This window comes from Gymnogyps californianus, chromosome 3 (genome assembly GCF_018139145.2).
Source record: "Gymnogyps californianus isolate 813 chromosome 3, ASM1813914v2, whole genome shotgun sequence".
Classification (NCBI taxonomy): domain Eukaryota; kingdom Metazoa; phylum Chordata; class Aves; order Accipitriformes; family Cathartidae; genus Gymnogyps; species Gymnogyps californianus.
In genome coordinates this window covers 33,114,925-33,131,065 of record NC_059473.1, presented here as the reverse complement: position 1 = coordinate 33,131,065, position 16,141 = coordinate 33,114,925, and the positions used below count along the sequence as shown (strand labels likewise).

The window sequence follows — 16,141 nt, the reverse complement described above, 5'->3', positions numbered from 1 at the left end:
TTTTAAGGAATTTTTTAAAACTTTTGTAGGTTGCTTAGAATAGACAATGTATTACTGAAATCTTTTGGGATGTCTTCAAATATCTGTAAAGTAGATATTAATAGTGAGAGCTTGTAGGAAATATTCATATTGCAGTGGAAAGTGAAGAAGACCTGCTCCTATTAATTTCTATGTAACACTTCTCCATTCAAGGTCTTCAAATTTCTGACAAACCGGTGAGAGGGGCAGTAGATCAGAGGCTGATGTATCACACTGGATATTTTGTCACTGGCAGAATGATGGCCAAGTGAATTGACAAGTTGTATCACTGTTGTGAAACTTGTAAAAGAGGAATTCCTGCAGGAGTGGTGTGGTGGAGAAGTTTTGCTGCTCTAGGAAGGAAACAGTCAGAAACAAAGATAGCCCTAATAGCATGTATTCATTAACAATAAATGTTAGGGAAAAAAGGTGTGGTGAGTTTTTTGGTTAGTTATATTTCCTAAATGTGCAAGTTGTGCTATAAGAGCATCAGTCTTTATATGTAAGTCCACATAACAGAAGCTGAAAGAGGAGGTTTAGATTTCAATACTGAAGATGGCAGATTGAAACCCTGATGATGGTCCTTCTGAGGTTGTGTTTGCTGCCTTTCTTTCCTCGGGGTGGGGGCATTAGCTTTCTTACCGTGTAATTAAAGAAAACCTCAGTCAAACCAATCAGATGGGTGCTTTGCATGTGTGTTGCTTTTGGTTGAAATGCATCACACAGGGAAGTTAATAGCAACAAATTAGTTGCAGTGCCTCTGAGCTAGCAATAATTCAGGAAGTGCGTAAGAGCAGTCTATGCTCAGTTGTCTTTGGTGCTCTCTCCATTCTTCTTCCTGCTGGTAAACAGAGCTTGCAAGTGGAGGGAAGGTGCAGGCTGCTGTGATTAATGTCTGCTTTACATTTTTGCTGGCCAGCTCAGCTGGCTTTTTCGGCTCTGGTGGGAGAGGATCTATTTGTAGCCGTCTTAGAGAACCACACATTCCACCTCCTGGCCCAGTCAGCCTTGGCAGGAAGATTCAGGCTTTAATGTATTTAATATGTTGGTTGGATTCACTACATTACTCTTTTTTTTTTTTTTTTTTTTTTTTTTTTTTTTTTTAAGCGGTGGATTTGATATAAGAATCTTGAAGACCTCCAGAGTTAAAGAAGCTGCATACTGGAAAATCTTTATAATGCATTTATAGTGCAACCTCAGCTAGCTGAACTCCAGCTATCCAAAATGATGTGCTAACTGGAATAGGATACTGTTGCCAGATGTCTATTCATTACATTGTAGATACTTTCAATTACTTGAAACCTTAACTGTCCAATGTTATTCATTGTTTCCCTCACAGGCAGTCAGATGATCAGTGATGACATCTCTCTCTCTCTAGCCTACTACTTAATCCACCTATCATCATTGTTTTACAGTGACAGAGAAGCTTGTTGCAGGCTTCCCTTTAGAGGAAAGCTGTCTTTTCTGTGAAGAATTTGTAACCTAATTTTAGTCACAAAGGGCCCAGTTCCTCACCTGGCAGAACGCTGTCAGCCATCCAGGACAAGCCCCCACAGAGCTCTGTCTTGCTGATGTTGGGTTCTTTGAGTTTCCTGGGAAGCCAGGGCTCTAAGTTTTGTAATGTGGCAAGTGAAAACACTATGAACTAGAAGGTCAAGAGGTGCGCATTGAGGCAACTGTTCACAATCATTAATCTCAGATGTCTTTTCTAGTCTAAAAGTAATGGAAGGTCAGAGCTTCCTAATTTGCTCCAAAGGTGGTGAGATTAGTGGACTGTCTTAAGTAAACAAACATCACTTATAAAAATGAAGATCGGTCATTGTTGTAAACACACTGTCCATTTATCTTGGCAGTTAGACTTTGGATATAATCTTCTATGGTACTTGTTCCCAATGTGGTAGCAGAAAGTCACTATTGTATCAAAAAACTCATTCCACCTGTTTCTGATACCAAGCCTTTCTGAAGAAATGGGGAAGACATGTATGTCTGTGCATTTAAAGTTACATGCCAGGGGCACAGCTTGCCAGTTAACATTCCGCAGTACTCAAAGAAGATTCAGTTCTGGATTGAAATTTCATGATTGTGGGTGATACCTGCAGAGGAGCGTTCGCACAGTATTATACAGGCATGCTTGCTTTGGTCACTTTTGGCCATTCTAGGTTCGTATCTGAAACCATTAGTACTAAAAACAAATCACCAATGATTTAATCTAAAGGAGTAGCTTCAGCTAGCAGCTATAGTGAATGCTTCACTCTCTTTTGTGGAGTAGCTATTTGCAAGGAATAAAGGCTGCTCTGTTGGAAAAAGCTGATGTGTTCTCAGTCTCAGCTGTCCTCTACCTTGCCATTAATCAGTACAGAGCGGACAATGAAAGGTGTAGTTGTCTTAATTTGCATCAGAAGAATCATTAATCAGTCACCACTGATGGCACCCTGACCCTCTACCCAAAAAACCAGTACTACATGTTTTAGATTGCCTCTTTCTCTGTAGTATGAACTTCCCCTGATACCATATTGAGTTATAAGTAAAGCCATATGTAGACAGAATGCAAATGATGACATCCTCCCCCAGTTCAGGTACTTTATTCTGGTTTTGTTTAGGATAATCTTCATGTCTCACCATCAGCTGAAATTTAGACTTACATAAAACATATAATCCATTTCTGTAATTCCTTCCTGTAAAATTATCTCTAGATTTCCTACTAGTTATATGTTTTGCAGGAATTAGATCAAGCACTAGACCATGCTTTCAGATGTATTTATTTGTAAATTTCTGATGTCAAGGTTTAGAAAACTGCTGTTATTCAGTGCTGTTTCACCAGGAGCTGGTACTGAAGTACATAATCTCATTAAATACTGATCAAATAATGATATGGAAAGAAAAAGTTGTCAGCTCAATTATTTCACCTGTAAATGAGCTCATATTGGGATCCCAAAAAGGGTAGAAAATGCAGGTATTGCACTGCTTTGGCACACATTGCTTTGGATGCAGTCTGTGTTTCTAAGAATGAGGCCTCATTGTGCAAGCAATAGCTTATGGCCTTCTGTACAATCCTACAAGCTCTTAGACTTATTACTATTGGAAAGCAAGTCAAGTTGTTTTCTTTTTATGGCCTTTCCTGGCTCCAGAGACTAATTTGTAAGCCTTCAGTTGAGCAGATTTTAGTAGGAAGCACACACATTTTGCAGAGTTAAACAAGTTAGGTTTTTTTTTACTTCTGTTTCTTTGAGGGAAAAATTGGTAGCAAATCTCTTTCCAAAGTACAGTCAAACTGGACTAGCTGTATCATACAGCTTCTCTCCAAACAAACAAACAAAACCAACAAAAAATCTCAATCCTAATAACTATGTTGAGCTCTCCTAGATATTTTGAGGTTATTTTGTACTCTTCTGATTTTAGTTGTACCCTAGAATAGCTGCTTTGAGTTGATTGTGCTTTACCTACTCAAGTGAGATTATTATTCAAACTCAAGTAGTGAAGCAATAATCAGCACAATGCAACTTTCTAGAAAGAGGCAATTATGGCATCTGAAAAAAGGGTACATGCTTATAATCCTTAAAATGATTATACTTTTTCTATTACGGGAAACAGATCTAGAGAAAGGCTTCTCCACAATAGCAAAATAGGCTTTAAAAATTCTGAGGAAAATTTATCTGAACCATACGCTGTCACAGCCAATATGCAGAAAAGAGTATTTCCTTATGATTCCATCCCCTGCAATTTTTTTTTAATATCTGTCAATTATATTTTTCATCTACCTGATGAATAAAAAAACTGGTAAATTGAATATGAGAATAGGAGTCAGGAAACTCCTTGGTTCTAAAAGTCTTTGATCTAAATTGTTGTATAATTTCAGAGAACTTGTCATTATTATGTTTATATATAAATGCATTTCTCTCTACCTGAAAGAAAGAGTAGCAAAGTTAGGAAACTTTGTGGCAATGTTCTGGCCATGCCATCCTCTCACACCTTTTCCCTGCACTATATACACATGCCTTGGCTGCATACAACATTCCTTCTCCTTCTCCTTCTCCTTCTCCTTCTCCTTCTCCTTCTCCTTCTCCTTCTCCTTCTCCTTCTCCTTCTCCTTTTCCTTGATACAATCTTAAAAATCTGAATATGTTTTCAGTTTAAGCACTGTTCATTCTTTTTCCTTGCTGCACCTATCTGTCTTCTAAGGTATTCTTGTAGGAATGGATTTTGTGGTGAAGTCTCCAGACTTGGGGGACCTCACTGCTAGGAGCAGGAAGGATGGAGTGGAAGGTACTTTTGTGCATTACACAATCACTAAGAAGTCCACTTTGGACTGAGGTCACAAGTCAATGCTGAAACCAGTGAAGCTGCAGTGCAGGTGCAGAGCGCCCCAGGTGCCCTTCTTGAGAAGGTTTACACCTCTCCCACAAAAAAGCAGCAGATACTGCTGCAGCACCTTGTGTTCAGTTCACTTTTCCTAATGTGAGGGCTGCAGCCAGCCCTACAGTGAGCTTCAGAATGCCCTGGGGAATCCTAGCCTTAGTCAGACTTTAACTTTTAGTAGTTTTACTGCAGTCTTTTTGTACCATTTGCAGCTTAATTTCACAAACTCTGACTTTGGTCCCATGCTGGCTGTCTAACATTAATGAAGATAATGTCTACATGTCAGGTTTTGGTTTTTTTCTTTCTTTGAGAGTTTCTCTGAGCTTTGCTCTTGAGGTTTGCATTGTCAGCAAAACGTCACCATAAAAAGTACAGTTTGATATTGTGCAGCCGGATATAGAGTAAGATACTTCTGTCCTCCACCCCCATGCCCATGCCTGCCTTTCAGACTCTTGCAGAGCTCTAAGCAAAATTTCCAATCCAAACCCAGGCTGTATTACTGCTATAAATCCTGCTTGAAACCCAGCTACCGTTTCAGCTTCTAGAGAGTGCAATTCACCCTATACCTTGGATTGATCCATCTGTTAAAACTATAAATATAAGAATTAATTCATATGTGTAATATAAATTAATATATATATGTGTGTGTATGTTAAAAAAAAAAAAAAAAGAAATCTGCTGGAGAAATCTAAGCTGCTTTTGTAGCTTTTGATACAATTACCTTAGCCTACCAGGGATGAAGCAGAAGATGGATGCAAATATAAAACCTGGAGTCCTCCTTGCCTTTGGGGAAAACTTTCTGAAGTGAGTGAAAGTTCCTGCACCTACTGTTTGTTCTTTGGTTGCTCTGTTCTGTGTTTTTGCACTGTGAAGTGTAGTTTCAGCTTGGTTAAGATGGAGAGGCAGTTATTTCTCAGCTAAAGTGAACTGGCAGGGCTTTTCTTCCAAAACCTTGAGGTTTTTTCTTTGCATTTAAGGCTTCATATGAAGGCTCTGAGAGCAGAAGGCTGCATTACAGCTGTTGTATTTAGGTAGGAGTTCTGCAATTCCTGCTGTAGGAAAGTGTTCATCCCTTCGGGCTCCTACTTTCAAGTAGGAGATATACATGGACATATTCAGAGGACGATAGATATTCGCTAAAGAACTGAGAAAACTGATCTTCATCTGGTCTCATTTAGTGATATAATATACCAGATGAAGATCACACCATTGTGTTGTCTGAGTGTGGGTTTTTGGTTTTGCATTGTCTGATCCGAGCTATGAAAGCCCTTTGGGGTTCATCCTTTCTGTATGAAGAGTGCCAAGCACGTGGTTGTCTCATAATAAATGAAGTGGGTGGTTTGAAGTTGTATTGTTTTCAATTCTATCTTCTTGCAGTATTTTTTCCTCTTTGAAACACTCTTAGAGTCTGTTATTGATTTGGAATATTAAACTGTTTTGGTTATGGATTTATAGCTATAAGGAGCATTTAATGTGTCCCTTGTAAGTTCCCTTCTTTAGAGTTTGTATGCCACACGCTCTATCTGGGAGCAGCAGACATGAACACACAAGGTGATTTGCTGCAGTATTTGAGAAGCCATTTGTAAGGAGTTCCAGTTTGATGAGGCTTGGATGTGACTTCATGAGGGTTTTTCTCCTGGCTTTGCATGAAGTGTTTAGGGGGAGCGTGGGTGGGTGTGTGGGTGGGTGCTTCTGCTCTCTCTTCCCCTGGGAAGTCTGAAAAACACACAGTAACCCTCACAGCACATGTGATAGCCTAAAAGCAAAAGCATTTGGTAGACAGTAGGAGGCTGAAGAAGCTGTGCGGGACTTGGAGTGCTTAGTGCAAGTGTATTGCTTGCTAAATGATGAGGATATCTGATGACCCAGGGCAAAGCCCACCCAAAGCCGCATTGGAGCTTGAGAATTAGACTTTATCTGAAGTCTTTGGTGCATCAGAAAGTTGTTTCTCTTCCCACCAATGCTTTAGAAGTTTGTGGCAGGAGTTCAGCTCTTCAGTCAACATTTTAATTTAACTCAGTATACAAACCTTTACAATGACCTGAACAACCTGATCTAACTTTGAAATTAGCTCTGCTTTGAGCAGGTCCCTTCTGCCTGAGGCCCCTTCCATCCTAAATTGTTTTGCGATTCTCTGAACTGACCATAAATCAAACTAGGAAAGCAGCTGTATGGCCCTATAAAGAAAGGGGGCAATAGTAAGGCTCTGTGCAACCTACTATCTCCTGTATTATTGCTATGAGACCAACTCCTTGAAACAGCCTGTAGCAGAAGATGTTATTTGGTTCCCTCCCAGTGCCTGGGATCCATGGTTGCTTTTGGTCTGAGTGACTGCATGACTTCCTTAGCTCAGGAAACTGCTGGTGAAACAGTCTGAAATGTGGAATTTCTCAAATGAATTCTCTGAAAATAAACTTGCTTTCAGTTAGCCTATGGCTCAGTGGAAATCTCATAACACTGGTAAGTCACAGTGGGAGGATGTTGCCCTTTGCAAACCGCGGCATTCTTTCAGTTGGATGTTTGGAAAATGCCAGCAATTGTGGAGTTAACTTGCTTTTTTCCCACCAGCATCTGTTCCTTTTTCTGTTAACAGAATGACTTCATGCTCAGATGTTTGGGATGATTTGTTAGCTTGATGCTGACACTGGGTCATTCCAGTATCTTTAGTCTAGATATGGAAGACAGGCACATGGCTTCAAAAATTACTCTGTTATAAATGCAAGTAGGCTTTAGAGCAGCTTCAGAAACTCTGGCCTATGACAAGCACAGGACATAATGGGAAACAACAAAATGGAGCAAGAGTGTCACTAATGCAGCAAATGCACACATTTCCTGATCAGTGGTTTACTTGGGTCTTTTCAGCATGAAAGAGCTGTTTGATTAATGGCACCGATTAACGTGTGTAGTAGGCTTAAATAGTAGCTCCCAAATTTGGGCAACATTGTTAATACAGTGTAAAATAAAGCCTAAACCGATACACATTTCCTTCTACATCATTTAATGCAGAGAATGTATTCTCGCTGGAAGAATAAAACTTGAAATTCATATAAGACACATCTCATTCTTTGATAGTTCCATATAATGAATTCAGGCTTTCTTCTCATCTCACATAAGTATACATTTGTTGACGTTGACCCCATTATTCCTTGTGTAGGTCAGCATACCTGAGAAGAAATACTGGCCATTTTGTATGGTTTATCATTAAGTTCCCGTAATTGTGTCTTCATGGTTTTTTTCCTTGATATTTTCCCTTCTATAGCAAGTACCTCAAAGTGGTTACTTTGAGAAACAATACTGTAGGCTTAATGATGTGAGAGACTCCTCTTAAGAAAGTATTTTTTTTCTTGGAGTCACTCTTGTAGTGGTTTGAAGGATAAATTTGGTCCCAAGGAGGCAAAAATGCTTGCACAATTCAGCTGATATACCATTATTACAGCTCGGAATCGTGATAGCTGAAAGACCACATTGTAGCAGACATAAGAGGAGATAAGGAATTTTTCCAAATCGTTCATTTTACTTGGTTTATGTTTTCCATGCTGCAATGCTAACAGTTATGGACTCATTTATTTATCCTGGTATAAGAGGTTATTTTGGGTCAGGGCCTTGAAATTATATATTTATTTATGCATAATCAAAAAGTCTTCTCTTCCCCACCCCCGCATGGGAACAGCATGGAATATTTTTAGTTTCTTCCTCCCTCTCTCTCTCCAACAAGAAAGGTTAGCTATTGCTTAGAAAATGCCTTTCCAGCTCTTTTGTTCAGACTGCTGAAGACATAAACGCCATAAACTTGCCATGGTAATTGCTATAGATATTTTGAGCATGTAGAATTTGGGTGTCCATCTTGCAGTTGTACATTTTTCAGGTGTGCTACTAGGGTTCCAGCTGAAGTTAGCACTCAACACTTCTCAAAAATCAGGCCCAAAATAGTCCTGAGTTTATACAGTGATAGTTGGAAAATTGTCATCATCATGCCTAATGCTGTGTTTCACATTTGGCTTACATTCTGTGGGAGTTTGGGAGAGCTCAGTGGGAGCAGATTTGACCCTACCATGGAAAAAAAAGAAAATAAATGAAGAGAAAAAAAAAAGGAAAACATTTATCCAGCTGTCATCCTACTAAAATGGTGTAATTTGCTGTGCTTAAGAACAAAAATAATGGTGAGCAATCCAATTCTGCTGTATGGGAAGTACGTGTAAATGCTGATTGTGTGATTTAGTTGCTGCCACTGGATTATGTTCTGTCCTTGTCTGTCCTCTTGCAAAAGTTCTGGGTCTCCACAATCCAAGTATGAGTCAGTCCTGCTGATGGTATGCAATAATAGTAATATATACTGTGTACAATGCAGTTCTCACTGTTCAGATTACTCTTAGGTGGATAAGCAAGAGCAAAGAATATGTAAATAACTAGCATATTTCTCTGGTACGTGAGAAGCAGATTTGGCACAGACCAGGGCTCACTCTTCTCTGTATTCTGAATTTCACTGAATGCTCACCGGCCTTTCAAAAGCCAGTGAATACTGAGCAGAAAGAGTTGCTGAATTCCCTATCTTTTCAGTGAAAAGTTTAGAAACAGGCATAGTAAAGAATTGTTGCCAGGATCTAGTGACAGCCATGAAGAGAAAGAAAGAAATTTCCTTCTACTGTTCTGGAGAATTGTTTCGTTTTCATTACAGTCAGATGTGACAGCTTCAGCTACACACCTGAATCGAGGTGAAAATCACATTGTCTTCCATGATATTCAGTCGTCTGTTGAAAGGCACCTGGCACCCAAAACATTCTGCAGATGTAATAGGTGAGAGAAATGAAGGCTGGGAGAAAGGAAAGAGTTTTACCTGAGTTTATGGAAAGGGTAGAGATATAGACAAAGCAACTGAATGATACACTTAAATATTGGGTTAGCAACTTAAAAGCCATGAGCCTCTCAGTCTGTATTTATTCCCTTCGTTCACCTGTCCAACAGCTCCTAACTCTACTGTTTTTTCAATAGTGACTGGGGTTAAATGAGGGAGACAAATAGAAAATACATGGCTGCTCTGACCATCCAACTGTCATCACTCTTAGTAAAGGGCCCAGAGCAGAAGTGAACTGGAGCAAGCAGCAGTGTCACTGGAAAAACAGACAGTGGACATGTGGACAGTGAAGAGAAACCTTTAGAGTTTGGCATTAACAAATTCTGTGTGTGCTCCCAGAAGAACTTGTCCTAGGTAGCTGTGCTGGCTCTAGGTAGGTATGTCCTGGGTAGTTCCGTGTGTCCTTGAGCATGGTTAGTGACATTTCATTCCCATCATCAAGCAACATACAGGGTGATTGCCATGAATGGTAGGTGACTTCATTTTATTTAGAAAAGATTGTAAGTGGTTGCTTGCTGGAGATAAACAGAGTAGGACAAAAAGATAAACTTTCAGTGCAGGCATGTGGCAGACAGGAGGCTCAGTTACGCAGGCTGGGCTCTTCTGTGGCTTTTCACATTGCCTAAAGAATGGCAGGAGTAGGAGGAAAGGAAGTGAGGAAGGAGACTGTCCAAATGACATAAATACTAGTGGGGTAGGGATACAGTTGAAAACAGTGCTGTTGGAAAGGGAACAAAGTAAGCTGGATGGGTGAGGAAAAAGTCCCTTTCTGTATACACAGCATGTTGACTGTAAGCTGAACACAGTTAATGCTAGGATGGAAATGTACACACAATACTTTTACATAACACAGAATAAAAAGTAGTAGGGACAATGCAGAGCTTGGATGTTAATGAAACAACAGAGTATGTCCCACTGCTGCTGCTGCGTAGGATTTGTTGGGATAGTGACAGATTGTTGGCTTCACCTGCCACAGGAATTACTGCAGAACCTTGACCCTGACCTCAAGCTTGCCACAGGTTTGTGGGGACAGAGCTGTGGTTCAGGAGTACAATCTAAGTCCACAGCCACGCACCTGGAGAGCAGGCTGTGTCCATGAGAAATGTTTTGTCTTCTGAAGACCCCCTGAGTAGAATGATCATGAACTGACCTCCTGACTAGTAGGATCCTCCATAGCGGACATTTCCCTTCACCTCCAAAAGAAGCATACAGAATGGACTGAGGGAAGGTAGGCTCCTGAGAACTTCTTCATTGGAAGTGCAGGGAATTCATGAATTGCCTTATTTAGCAGCTCATTATTTAGATTCTACTTATCAACTGCAAAATATCAGTTGATTGATTTGGGGCTTGTGAAAAGTAGAGCATATAAGAGATTTTAAACATGAGTATGGACTTCAGCTAATAGGACAGAATGATCTTTAGGCAGCAACAGAGTCAGGAGAACATATCCAACTAGAGACCAACTTCCATGACAACTTCCATGTTTAGTAAAACATTCAGTGGAGGAACAATGCATAATACTGGTAGACTTCAATTTGTCAAGTAAGCTTTGTCCTGAGGGCTGAAGGTGCTGGATAATTCAGTGTGGCCTCAGCTGTACATTTAAGTAGTTCTGTAAATATAGGGACAAGTTGTCCTCTTGGTCACTGCACTATACCCATAAATTAATGCCTGGTGATAGTGGGATCCCCATCCTACAGCAGGGCTAAATGTGTTTGAAGAGGGACAAGCACACTTGTATGATCTGTAAATGATAAGAGGAGACATGCAGTCAGTGCTGGCAGCAAGTTTACATCTGTGTGTATTAAGAATGATAAAAAGCCAACAGAAGAGGAAAGAGAAGAGAAGAAAGGTTCTTAAAACTAAAAGTGTACTATGCAACCCTGCTATAATTTAAAGTTCCTTAAAATGGGATTCTCTGCATCAGTAATCTATAGTAAGTCTTGTGCCAGACATGGTTATTGTAAAATTCAATCTTGGTTTGAACACTACAATTATACTGTTCATTAAAATCAGTGGTTGAGACTTCTGAGGTTTCAGAAAAAAATAATTCTTATCTTCAGCTCATAACACTGCACCAACAACCTTTCTGCCTGCCAGGTATGGCATTCCAGTCCATTTTCAGTGAGAAACTATGTATCTCTGTGTGTGTATACAATGGATCTGGCATGTTTTCTGGAAGATAAGAAACAAAAGCATGGCCTTCATCTCCATTAGACTGATACCAATTAGAAGTAATTAATTTGAAGTGGTTTGAGTGTTAGATGAGGTTGGAAATGACACATCGTGTGTATACAATGTACAACTTCTAGAGTTGCTGTATCTATGGGTGCTTGGGAAGCAAAAAAAGTGATGGATGGAATAAGCAGTTCAAAACAAAGCATATATTTAACTTCACTGGAAAGTTTTTCAGCCTGTGGTAGGGCAAACCATCTTTCAAAAATGACTGATAGTCCATTTTAATTTCTAAAGGCTGGTGAATTTCAGCAGTATTGAAGCTTCTCTCAGTGTTATGAAAAGATTTCTAAGAATGAATCCTCATCCTTCATAAATATATCCCTTTTTCACTTTTATGCTTTTAGACTTTATTATGTTTTGTGGCAGTGAGTTCCACAGTTTGGCAGTATAAGGCATTTTGTGATATAAATAATAATATGAAGCGTTTGATTCTTCCTTTGAAATTCTGGTTAGTAACCAGCATCAGAGGTCATTATTAGGTCTGTGAAGTTGCTGGCAGCAGGACAGAGATCAGGTTAAATGAAGCAAAAACATAAAAAAACCAAAAAATCTCCCTGTGGTCTGTTAGGTAGAATACTCCTGTGTCATAATCCAGTGAACTGGAAGCATGTATGGCTATACCTGACCTTTATGAGAGGCAATCAGAACTCCTCAGTTGCATGCTCCAGCTGGTAATTAATGAGTATTCCATTTTAATAAGTTATATGGTAGACTGCTGTTGTGGCAGAAGGATTATTATCTGCACATCAATAGCTTAATTCCAGGGAGAGAAGGAATGTTTCTTTTTCTCACTCTGGATAAATTGTGCTTAAAAGACTTGGATATAGCTCCCTCCCCCAAACCCTGAGAATATTTGTGTAAATGCTAGTCATGGAGTCTGAGAAATGGAGCAGTGACCACATCTGTCTAGTGAATGGCTCAGTCCTATGGTCTGTCCTGTTTCAAAATTAGTATCTCTTGGGACATGGTTGTCTTTTTGGAGGCATAAGCTGTCTGAAAAACTTAGATGTATTTTAGCTCCCCTTCTGAATTAGTAATTCATCCCACAGCAGATCAAACACATTTTGTGTCTTTTAATGAAAGGGCTTTTTATTTATGCAACTTTGGCTGCTCTGAACTGACACATAGCCAATAGGATGGACAGGGTGTTAATGAACAGGTAAATGTTTCTTTGAAAGCTGAACTTCTCCTTAAAGTGAAGAAAAGTCAGTAAGTCAGTCATGGAAAAAAGGGAGAACGGTGATTTGGATGAGAGTGCAGTACAACTTCAGTGTGGATTGATTCCTGGCTGTGCTACAGATTTCCTGTGTAACTGGGAACTGTGTAGTTGTCTGCATCCCATTTTCCCTGTTTCTGCTGATCTCACTGAAAGAGAGACTGAAAAACCTAATATGTGAATTTCTTTAAGGACCTTTGACAGTGTAGAGTGCAAGGTGTTACAAGATTGTATTGTATTCAGCATTAATAGCAGATGTTGTGATAAGTTGAGGGTTTTTTTAAAGTATCTGAAGGGAGAAGAGTAGCACTTGTGGGAAATGAAGCACAAGTGATAGCCATCTTCCACCCTCCAAGCAAACAAAAACGCCACCTTGTTTATAGTGGCCAGAATATTAATGTGGAGAGCAAGAGTCATGCACCTCGCTTTGAAGCGGAACTTGGACACAAGTCTGAATCCTGCACATCTCAGACGAACATTTTACCAGCTAAGCTCTTGCTCTGAAGAGTGTGGGAGGGCTTTGTCCAGAAGCAGAGAATCTTTATCCAGCAAAGTTTTCATCTCAATTGATGTAAGTCATGTTAAAAGTTAAAGTTTCAGTGAACTGGCATTAAAAAAAAATAAAATTCACTGAAGAATCCCCAGTTATTTGTAATCAGGATCCCAATTCCCATTGCCTTTTAATGGGGAATATGAAAACAATAGCTACAGGGACTTACTCAGTATGACAAATAACATATTTCACTTTTTCTTAAAAGGTATTAGTTTCTTGTAATGACTTGAACTCCATGATTTATATTTTCTGAACTGTATGTGATGGTGCTGACCCTTCACACCAGGTAAAATAACCTGTCTTTCAGCTCTGTGAAGTACTAGAATGATGCATGCAGGCTGTTGAGAGGAGGAACCACACTAACCTTAATGTGGCCTTTGCAAGGAAACGCAATTCTTTGTGACCCAAGTATAAACCTGAGCATGCAGTGTCCGGACAAGATATAGTGAACAAGCTGGAACAGGAATTTGTATTACAGTAGCCTCATTTCATATTCATCTGTGTTTGCACGCTGTTTGTATTGATATAGAGAGGAGCTCAATGAATGATATCATGGTTGCTTGCCCACGAAAGATTTCAAACCCACATTTTGCAGCATCAGGTATGTGGCTTGTTCCCATTCTATTCTGAACAGTGCAAAGCAGTAAGGTCAGCTGTCTGCAGTTCTGAAGAGACAGGTTTGAGAAGGAAGTCATGTCGCCAGTGAATAGATGTCGTCCCAATAGTACCCATGCTTGTCATATGACATCCATAACATATGGTGTATTTCTGGATGCATCTGTTCAAGGAGGAAGTGTTATTTTAGTTTGCATGTTAGAAGGCTTCATGGGACATCAGCCCTGGCAATTTATCACAGGGGCATGTGTGCAGGTAGTGACAAAGTCCATGTAATGGTTAGACACTCGGGGATGCCAAGCATCTGCTGGTCCCAGGGAGTTGGGATTTGTCTACATTGCATAAAACCAACCTGATATAAATGATGGTTGAAATAAGAGAGCACTGGATTCAGTGTCGGATCAGTGTCTGATCCTAACCCTGCCAGTGATTTCCTGGATGAGTTTTAATTGTCATGTCACTGCATATGTCTCCCTGTCTCCATCTGCAGGAAAGAAGCCTTGTAAAGTTGCTGATTTTGTGGATGTATTTGTTAATGCTTTGACATGCTCAGATTTTCAAGACACGCTCTAGAGAACTGCTCAACATTGTTTGGGGTCCGTTTGGTGCAGGGTCAAATACCGATGTGTCACCACTGGAAACTGAAACCCAGTGCTTGCCACAAAAGAGCTTCAATGCAGGCAGTTACTGTTCAGGCTTTCCCTGTGCTGTTTCTTTCAAGACTGAAACCATCTTGAAAGAAGCACCCACCATATAAACAGTGTCTTTCATTTTCATGATCCACTCAGCCATGAATATCCGGCATTTCCACATGATTTCTGTAACACTAGTGTTTGGTACTTCTTTGTAGAAAGTTTTGCAACAAAGGAAGTGGTCTATAATTCTTGATTATGTCTGGTATGGCAGTCTTTGTATTGCAAATGCTTGTCCCACTGACATGGCATCCACTAAAGGTCTCTGCTCTCTAGAGAACAGCTTGTCCAATGGACCAGGTCTCCCAGGATTCACAAAAAGGCTGTCAGGGTCAGCTGAGCTGTGCACACAATACTTTGTTTTATTTTGTTTCATTTTGATTGGTTCAGATGGTCCAAATATTTGCAGAACTCTATTAAGTCCTATTTGGGATGAAGTCACAAGTTCCACTTTCCACCAAGGCATGGAGCCTGTCCAAATTAGTGTCAAAGCCTATATAATACCTTGGCTATATTGCAGGCTTGTATAGTATCAAGATCCTGTTTTCACAGCAGTTACATAGTTGTTACTCCAGTGAAGAATGATATGGCCCCTTATAAAGTCCACAAGCTGACGTCTGTTTTTTAATGTAATATTTATACTATTCAAGGAGCTAAAAGAAGGCTTCACTTTAATAGATTCCTTCAGCTAATGTTTTCCCTTATACAGATGGGTTATTGTTTCCAGCTTTTGATACCTATGTAGCTTTGTGTATTAGGGCCTCGTTTTTTGGTTTGGCTTTTTATTTTTTTCCTTCTCTGTGTCCCCTGGAGCAAGAGAAGGGTTTTGCCATTATCATCAAGTTGCCTCGCAGTTTTCTCTGAGGTTTTATTTGAGGGTCAAAACCCTGAAGACATTAAAACCAAAACAAACAAAAAACCCCAGCACCTTGTTGTTGCCCCCCCCCCCCCCGAATTGCTTTCTATTTTCAACTTATCTTCCCCTCTCTGAGAGGAAACATGGTACAGCAATTTCTTACCATGGGCAGAACTCACATAATCTAAGCAATGAAATGTTTTTTCTTCCAATGGCTCTGATGCTACATGTGTGAACTTGTCTCTCTTTTGAAAATGTTGCCCAGGTGATTGCTATAAATAACACTGTGCAACCTAATGATTTCATGGGGCTGGATAAAAATCTGTATGTTCATCCTGAGTATAAGTAGCTTTCTGGGGATTCATAATGGAAATAGAGTGCCAGGTTTTAAGTACATAATCACATTTATTCTAGTGAAGTAAAACACACATTGACAGCCATAAAATTCTGGTCTGAGCAGGGAGTGTGGAGGACCACTGAAATTAGGTGGGCTTTTCTGCTTAATATGCTTCTGGGCTGAAACAACTTCAGAAAGTGAGGATTGCATAGTGGAGTATCTGCTAAAACTTTTTTAACCTCAGCAATGTACAGCTTCAGTCTGGGCTTTAGTTCAGGAAAAATGCTTACACTTGCTGTGTTCCACTGAAACCAATTTTCTCCCAATTCTAATTAAAAACAAAACCAAAACATAAGACTTACAGACTCAGAGTTCAGACCAATCTGTAGTGGACGTAGAATGGTCAAA

General features: G+C 39.8%; 1 protein-coding gene across 1 annotated transcript in view; it reads left to right on the top strand.

The window, feature by feature from the left end:
* The window catches only part of DAAM2 (dishevelled associated activator of morphogenesis 2), a 147,943-nt gene that overhangs the window by 51,049 nt on the left and 80,753 nt on the right, over positions 1 to 16,141 (top strand). The window lies entirely within an intron of this gene.